Below are 7771 nucleotides of genomic sequence, written 5' to 3' on the forward strand. Positions count from 1 at the left end.
ATTAAACAAGACTCATCCCTCCCCAGTTTTGATTTTACATTGTAAGTTTTTGTCCATGATTTAGCAGATGGACATTCGAACGGAAGGAAATTAGAATTATTTTGTTTTATTTCCTGAATATGTTTTGTTTCCAGTTTGGTAACAGTAAATGATGACAAACGAGTTCATTAATATTTGACTCGTAAAATCGTCTGACCCCCCCTGAACTGTTGACTAACAACGTTGAGTGACAAAATCGACTTCAAGACCAACAGACCTCATTTGCTCAGGGCTTTTAGCTTTCGGGCTAGTTGTCCAGCAGTCTCTCATTCGATTGCCGATAAGAGATATAAGGATGTGTTTTCTCTGAAAAAAAACTTGACAAGCAAAACTGCCGTCTTTACTTATTTATCTAGTTTAGCAAACCGCAACTGCTACCTGTCGTTGTTGTTCACCTAGCCGTACATGATCGGTATAGATTGTAGCTTGTCAGTGAGTTGTGAAAGAACATCGTATTAACCTGTGTTAGTCGTCATTTACCGCTACCGACCTGTAAACAAAACAGCATAACTGAGTAAATAAAACAAAATAATTCTAGTTTCCTTTCATTAAAATGTCCATCTGCTAAATTATGGGAAAAAACCTACAAGTTAATAAAAGCGACTTTTACCACTCTTGGTTCAGGTGGCACAAGGAATAGCATTGTAAAACTGTCACTTTGTTCTCTCTAGTGTAGAGACCTTATTCATAAATGACAGCTATTTTAACATTCTTCTGTCATTGTGCAAATCCACCTACAAAGCCTCATTTGAATGCATGAATTCTTTTCAATCACACGTGCCAACAAGGGTTGGTAGCCTAATTTGCACATAGACTAAACAAAAGAATAATAAATTAGCCACCACCCATCCACAAGGTCCACTGATGCGATATCATGTATTTAAACGCCCCAATCGCTGAGTTCATGTACCACTTACAGAGATTATCAAAGGTACGTACTTTGTAATACGATTTAAATTTAGAAGATTTTCAGTTTGTTCAATTGTTGGAACAAAGGTGGTTTACTACTTGGCTACGCAAACATTATAAGACAAACAATTTCTTATTGTTATTGTATTGTTTTCTTAAATATACTACAAGGTATTTGTAAGTATTAACTACGACGTGTTTTTATTTTACTAAAAACACTTTAGAAGGTAACAATTGACAATTGGCATAACAAATATCTGGTCAAACACTTCAATTTTTTAATTTAGCCCTGACGACATCTAGAAATTAGCGACAACGTTATTTTCCACGGGTTTTTACGCATTCTCTTTTTCGAAACAAATGCAAGATTGGGTAAGCTGAAAATTTGAAAAAATACAACTGGACAAATTAAACGTATGCTAGGCTGGAACATTTTCTGAAAGTCCATTGTAAAGGTTCAAAAAAAAAAAGATTTATTGGTTAACATTTTTCGCACTTTGCTTCAATATCACAGACTTGGGAACACGTGTTAGCTCAAGAGAAATTCCAACACTCCAGAAGTTACCATTCTAAACCACTTTCAGGTGAGAATATGTAGTCGAGGTTATCAACCATCCTAGGTCTATATTTAGAAAACCTGAAATGAAGTCAGCAAAAGGAGTATAATTAATAATGATTATTAAGGTCCTGTTTCTTTTGCATGCTGTTTTCTTTGCAGTCTTTCAACTGACTCCTTTTGACGTTGATTTTTAGTTTTTCTGACGTGATCATTCACAGCCGAAGTAAATGAACTTCAATAGAATTCAATAGACAATATCTCATAGAGATACAAAGAATCAACAAATCTCCCTCTCTGATGCGCGCCAGAGAACATTTAAAACCAAATAAGCCAGTTCGTGGTTTTGACTACGTATCAGATCTGAGTCGGGATAAAACTTTACTTTTATTATTTATTTATTACGTTCGAGGGAACCGAGACGCTTTCTAATCGCGTCGATTTGAGATTTTTTTGTGTGGCTGATTACTTGTCTCGATTTCATGTGAAGGCCTCGAAATCGCACGAAGTAACGTGTCGTTTGGTGTGGATGGACAAATTATTCCAGGCCCGCAACATCTAAACATATGCTCGATTTGACGCGTTAATTTGCGCACAACTTGTCTTTCGAGTGTTTCTTTCACTGTTATTTTCTCCTCGAGGTAATTACAAGTGAAACTGTTTTACCTATTTGATATTTAGCTTACTTTGACTGATACTACTGATACGTCTCGGGTTTGCATAACTGTCTCGAATTCTCTCAACTCCCCTTTGTGTTTAGATGAAGCTATGGAAACACGGAAAACGTCCTCTATGGCTTAAAGAGAACACAGAATTAAGACGTCAAAATGTGTTAAAAACAAGTGGCACACGACTCGTTGAGCGAGTGTGTCACTGATGTTCTTACCATATTTTGACATCTTCTGTGATCTATTACTGAACAGACCCTTACAAATCTGTACGCCCTTTACTTAACCAAATTTAGCAGGTATGTGCGTTAATGATAACCAGAAATCAGCTGGATCGGTGGAAGTGCAAAACTTTCACAAAATTTTAATTTTATGGAACGTTTTCGTTTTAAACCAAGCCGAAATAAACCCCAAAACGTTCGTAAAGTATGCAGGCCCCTCAAAAGCAAATTGTCGACCTCAAAATATATTGTGAAAAACATAAAAAATGTTGAAAGCTTGTTGAAAGTGTGTTGAATCAAGTTTAAATCGGTTTAAACTTACATTCAACATCGATTCAACTTTTCCTTTGTTCTCGAAAATGTTGAATGGTGTTGAAGCCGTTCAACAATTGTAGAACACACGCATGCTCACATCAGGCCGCAAAAGTCAAAATGGCGTAGTTTATCTGGACGAGAGAGAGTGGTTTCTAGTTCTTAGTTCCTCGCAATCAAATTTCGCGAAAGTGTTGGTTCTTTTGTTGGCGCAATGTTGGCGCAATGTTGAAACCATTTGAACGGCCTCCGCACAACTTTGTTTTTGCGTCTAACATTTGCCCAACATCCGTTCAGCTTTTGTTGAACGAATGTTGGTGAAATGTTGAAACCGTTAAATGGACCTTTGACCAGAAAAGTACGTCTTTTCACGTGTTTTTAAACACCACAAAACAATTTTAATAGTTTTAGGTCATGAAATATTTTTCTCCTGACCATACCTCGGTTTTCACATGACATCACGGCCGCCATGTTGGAGCCCCGACCAAATCCTTCGGGAATTTAACTCTATAGTTTTCTTTTGTTTTCGTTGAAAACATGGCTGTTGATCACGTGAGTAAAAACCAACCATTCAGCGTGTCACCCAAAATGTTTTGCAAGGACCATGATTTTGCAGGGCTTTCTCTCGATTTCAATATTCATTTATTCCTTTTCGGTTGACTTTCCCGTGGTATTTGCGTTAGTCCTTATCGTCTGAGGGATATTATGTATTTCCGATGTTATGGTATCAAGTTGTTCCAAAGTCTTTTAAACTACGCTATGCCCATTGTTAAGAAAGACACAAAAGTATTCAACAAAGATTTTGCTAAAGGGTAAATGGAAAGGTTTTCACCAACTTCGCTCCCTCTGAACCGGAAATCCGACCAGAATATAGGCTACCTGTCCTGTAGTCTCTTGTTGATGCTCTTGACCAAAAATTCAAGTTTTGGACCATAAAAAGTTTTATCTTATCCAGATTGAGCTGGTCAAAGGACCTTTTACTACCGTATAGTTTTAGACTTTTGAACCGCATGGACCACTCTCTCAATCTCTTAGACAGCCTTCACATGTTCAAACGTAAATTAACAGCTAAGTTACTTCCTGCCTTTCTCGCTATTGGTTAATTAATTAACGTATTATTGTTATAAAACTTAAGATAAAGGTGAAACGTTCTAAAATAACAATACAAATACGGAGAATTTGGCACGAATAACGATAAAAGCTATAGCACAATACAATCATTGAAGGAAACAATAACAGTGTAAGCCTGACCGGTTAGAAGATCATCGCTTTCATTTTGGTATATATTTATTAAGGGAAAATGTACCGTGTGTAAATACTGTCCATAAATAAAATAGAAATGTTAAAGAAGTCATGAAATTCCTCGTGTGGAATAGAATGCTTGGTTGTACGGTTTTTGAGTGGTTTCCGTCATGGGAAAGGCTTAAATATCCGCGGATGACTTATTATGTTATGCGATCTTCATGATAGAAGGTAATGTAAAGCTACAATCGGCGACAAAATTAGTTGAGACACTTTGCCAACAGAGGACACTGGCAACGACACTTTTAGTGTTTTCAAAGAAAAATAGTCCAAAAAGTACTTTTGCGGGAAGCCCGTCCCCCTCCCCCCTAATCAATGTTGTGCCGCTGTTGTTAAGGGTCGTAGGCAACAGAAAGTAACACAACATTGTCCCGGGGGGTGAGGGGGAGAGGGGAAATGGACCCATAAGGATAAGAGTGTCTCGACAATTTAGGACGCCGATTGTCGCTTTGCATAAAATTTCCCTCGATTTCTTGATCAATAAGCTAAAGGTTTGACGTTCCCTCCCACGCCTCGGTTTTAGTCAAAAGTACAAATTTTAAAACATTGACTCATTTATTCTATATCTAAAGGATATGACAATGAAGATTGTACTGTACCTCAGTATCGCAACACTCTGCATCGCCGTGTCCAGCGGCGCGAAATCTTGTCATGGGAGGGGACAGACGGGTAAACGAGCAGCTAATCCTGATGCAGCAATTGCTACCGAAGGTTGGGAGAGGGACAAGGGTGCTCAGCAAACTAGCTGGAATGACTGCTACAGTCACTGCAGGGGTTTCTGCCAGAAGACCACAGGCAGCTGGAGCAGCTGCATGTCATTCGATGTAAAACGCGAGCATATTGATAGAGGTCATTTCCAGACTGACAAAACAAAATGCAGTTGTTGGGGATACTCGGATGGGCAACCCACTTTACAGTCAGCATCATATTCTAGTGTCGACGGCGGTGTAGGATACAAGCACTATGGCCCTTGCCAACAGATTTAAATCATCCAAAGATTGTGTAAACCTCGACCATGTTTTGTGGTGAATAAAGTATATTGTCTGGAATGCATCCAAACCTGATAGTCCACTTTTATACAGTATAATAAAAATTACCCGAACCAACCAAACCTCAGGGTATAGAAGTTAAACCAGCCGCAATAATCTTCAAACAAAACCATTTCTCCCTTACCCAGCCCGCCTTGTTATTACGCTTTGAAAAATGCAATGCGTCTCTAAAAGCCTTCTCTTTATCTATATTAACACTTAGTTCTTTATCTATATTAAGAGCGTTTGGTTGATCTCGAGTATCAGTCTACCCTTCATTGTAATTTTTATTTAAGAAATAGAAAACATGTACCGTGTTTCTATCTAGTTATAGAAACAGGAGTGAACGTTTGGGAGAACAAGAAATGCTGTGGGAACACGAGCCACAGGCGAGCGTTTCCACAGCTTTTTCGAGTTCTCCCAAACTTTCACGAGTGTTTCTATAACTCGATAGAAACACGGAGCACGTGTTTTCTATTTCTTTTAGAAAACAACGCGACGAGAAAAAGGAAAACAACTTGTTAACTCTAATTATCAAAATGTTAATTCTCTTTTCTCGCGCCATCACTACGTCAACAGCTCGTGCTAGTTCTGTGTCTCCGTCGAGTTATAGAAACACGATTTTTAACCAATCAGCGCGCGTATTGTCTTAGGTCTGTTTTCTAAACGATGGAAAAGACAAGGATGTGCATGCCCTTTTCGATGTCAACGAAGTCGTGGCCAAATAGACCAATTTCGACATATTAAAATTCAGTCCTAAACAAAAGACATCAACCCGAGATATTCCCCTGGGGAATAAACTCATACAAAGCCTTACATTTATTCCCCAGAGCCTCGAGTGTGTGCCTTTTGTTTGGGACTGAATTTAAATATATCAAAATTGGTCTATTCTTAGATCGAAAAGAGACGATAAGGATGAAGGAGCCTATTTGCAATGATCTTAACTGGCAGAGGCCTGATATTGCAGCACTGCAAGACCTAGAACTGCTTGCCGGTTTTCACATTAAAGAGTCGAGGCTGAAAGACGATCAAGGTACAGAAATTGAACAACTTAACGCGTTTACAAATTACGCTCACCATTTCGCCCATTTTGGTATTGCTTTCCAGAACTGAGTATTATGCTGTCTTTGCTCAGATGTGTAAAAGCTATAAGAAAGTAATAATGGAGTTTCGTTCAGGGTTTTGAAAAGAAACATTTTCGAAAGCGTTTTTCTTTGCTATAATGGTCTGAACAAGATGAACTTTAACCTAGAAAGTCTTTTTTTAATAAAGGTTTTTCACGCAAATTTATCTTTTTAATCACCTTCTTTACCGTTTCTGATGTTGACTTCAACAAGAATTTCACAAATTTGCAAGTTTTGCACGTGCCTTATTTTATTTTATTTTTTACGTTCCGTCGGCGGTGACCTGCAAAACAACATGAAATTGCCAACTTTTAGATTAAATGGACAACGTCAACAATTGAGGATAAATCTTCATCCTCTCCCCTAAAGTAAGCACCGTTCATACCAGTTTTATCCTTGAAGAAATGCCCCACCTTTTTTCAAAAAGATGGAATAGTCGCGAAGCGATTACAACAACGCGAATTTGTATGTTTAGATGCTAGTTTCTCGCCATTACTATGGCAGCGTTATGCTCTGATGATTTAGGAATAGCGCTATTTCAAGGGCATTTACGCTTGTTATCATGGAAGGGCTAAGATTGAATGATTGGTTCCACTCACGGCTACTGGAACGTTTCGGTTGTGTTGTACCTTATTGAACGGGCTCCGCTGTTGCCCAAACGAACACTAGAACGAACAAAGATAACAATGGATTTAACACAGAAAACAATAGGAAGTACGACACTATACAGCCAATGAAAAATACTGTTCAACAACAGGTACGACCGTACCGAACGGCTAATAGCAAATTTATCTTATGTTAGTATTAGCCTATTCTCTATTTCAAAAGCTGTTACATGTACTTTATTTCTGATTTTCGAAAGCAAATTCTACACACACACAGGCACACTCAAAAAGGAAGCCAAAGAGTCAATTTGACAAAACTGATAACAAAGGTTCCTTTCGGTTTGACACGTTACCATGCAAATAGCTTACAGCGCACCTTAACTATTGAAAAACTCAACCTTTGCAGTAGCACTTGTTTGTGGCGAGGTTTGAGCTCACAGACAAAAACGGCGCAATATTTCAGCAAAGATAGAATAAGATTTATATGAAGTTGTGTGTGATCAGTTACTGCAGCAAGATGAAATCAAACAAATGTCTTTTATTGACTTAAAAATTGTAAAAATTGCTGATGATAACATGTTTCCATAACTCAAATTAGCTATAAAAAAGCTGTGAAAGCTAAGCCATCCTATGCCTTGCAAATATCAGCAACTTTATTCATTTAATTCAATGAATGGCAAGGATACCAGAGGTTATGCCTATCGAGGGTATCGGCCCCCAGTCGGATAAAATTAACTGACAGTCGATTTTGATGAGGGAGGAAAACTGGAGTACCCCGAGAAATACTCTCAGAATCAGATTAAGATCGACTGAAGCTCAGCCTACATGTGTTACTAGGCCAGGGTTGAACCCGGCTCACACAGGTGGGAGCTCTGACTCACGAGATGGCATCCTGCACGAGTCTCGTACATCACAGGATTGGGGCATCCGAACTAATTTCCAACTTGTTAGTAACACTCATCTTTTTGTAAAGTATGTTCCAGTCATCATAGATAAATGTTACAGTA

The 7771-nt window shown here is 38.4% G+C and overlaps 1 long non-coding RNA gene across 4 annotated transcripts; it reads left to right on the forward strand.

Annotated features, from left to right (window-relative positions):
- The first annotated feature begins 903 nt into the window (after positions 1 to 903).
- On the forward strand, positions 904 to 5060 carry LOC137979380 (uncharacterized). 4 transcript variants are annotated; one of them, XR_011118307.1, is made up of 3 exons: positions 904 to 970; positions 1463 to 1532; positions 4580 to 5060. It is a non-coding gene; the product is annotated as an uncharacterized lncRNA (long non-coding RNA). The 4 variants fall into 4 exon arrangements; XR_011118314.1 differs by lacking the exon at positions 904 to 970 and adding an exon at positions 991 to 1035; XR_011118311.1 differs by lacking the exon at positions 904 to 970 and adding an exon at positions 1096 to 1119.
- Positions 5061 to 7771: the final 2711 nt, after the last annotated feature.

The sequence above is a fragment of the Montipora foliosa genome, chromosome 1 (assembly GCF_036669935.1).
Source record: "Montipora foliosa isolate CH-2021 chromosome 1, ASM3666993v2, whole genome shotgun sequence".
Lineage (NCBI taxonomy): Eukaryota > Metazoa > Cnidaria > Anthozoa > Scleractinia > Acroporidae > Montipora > Montipora foliosa.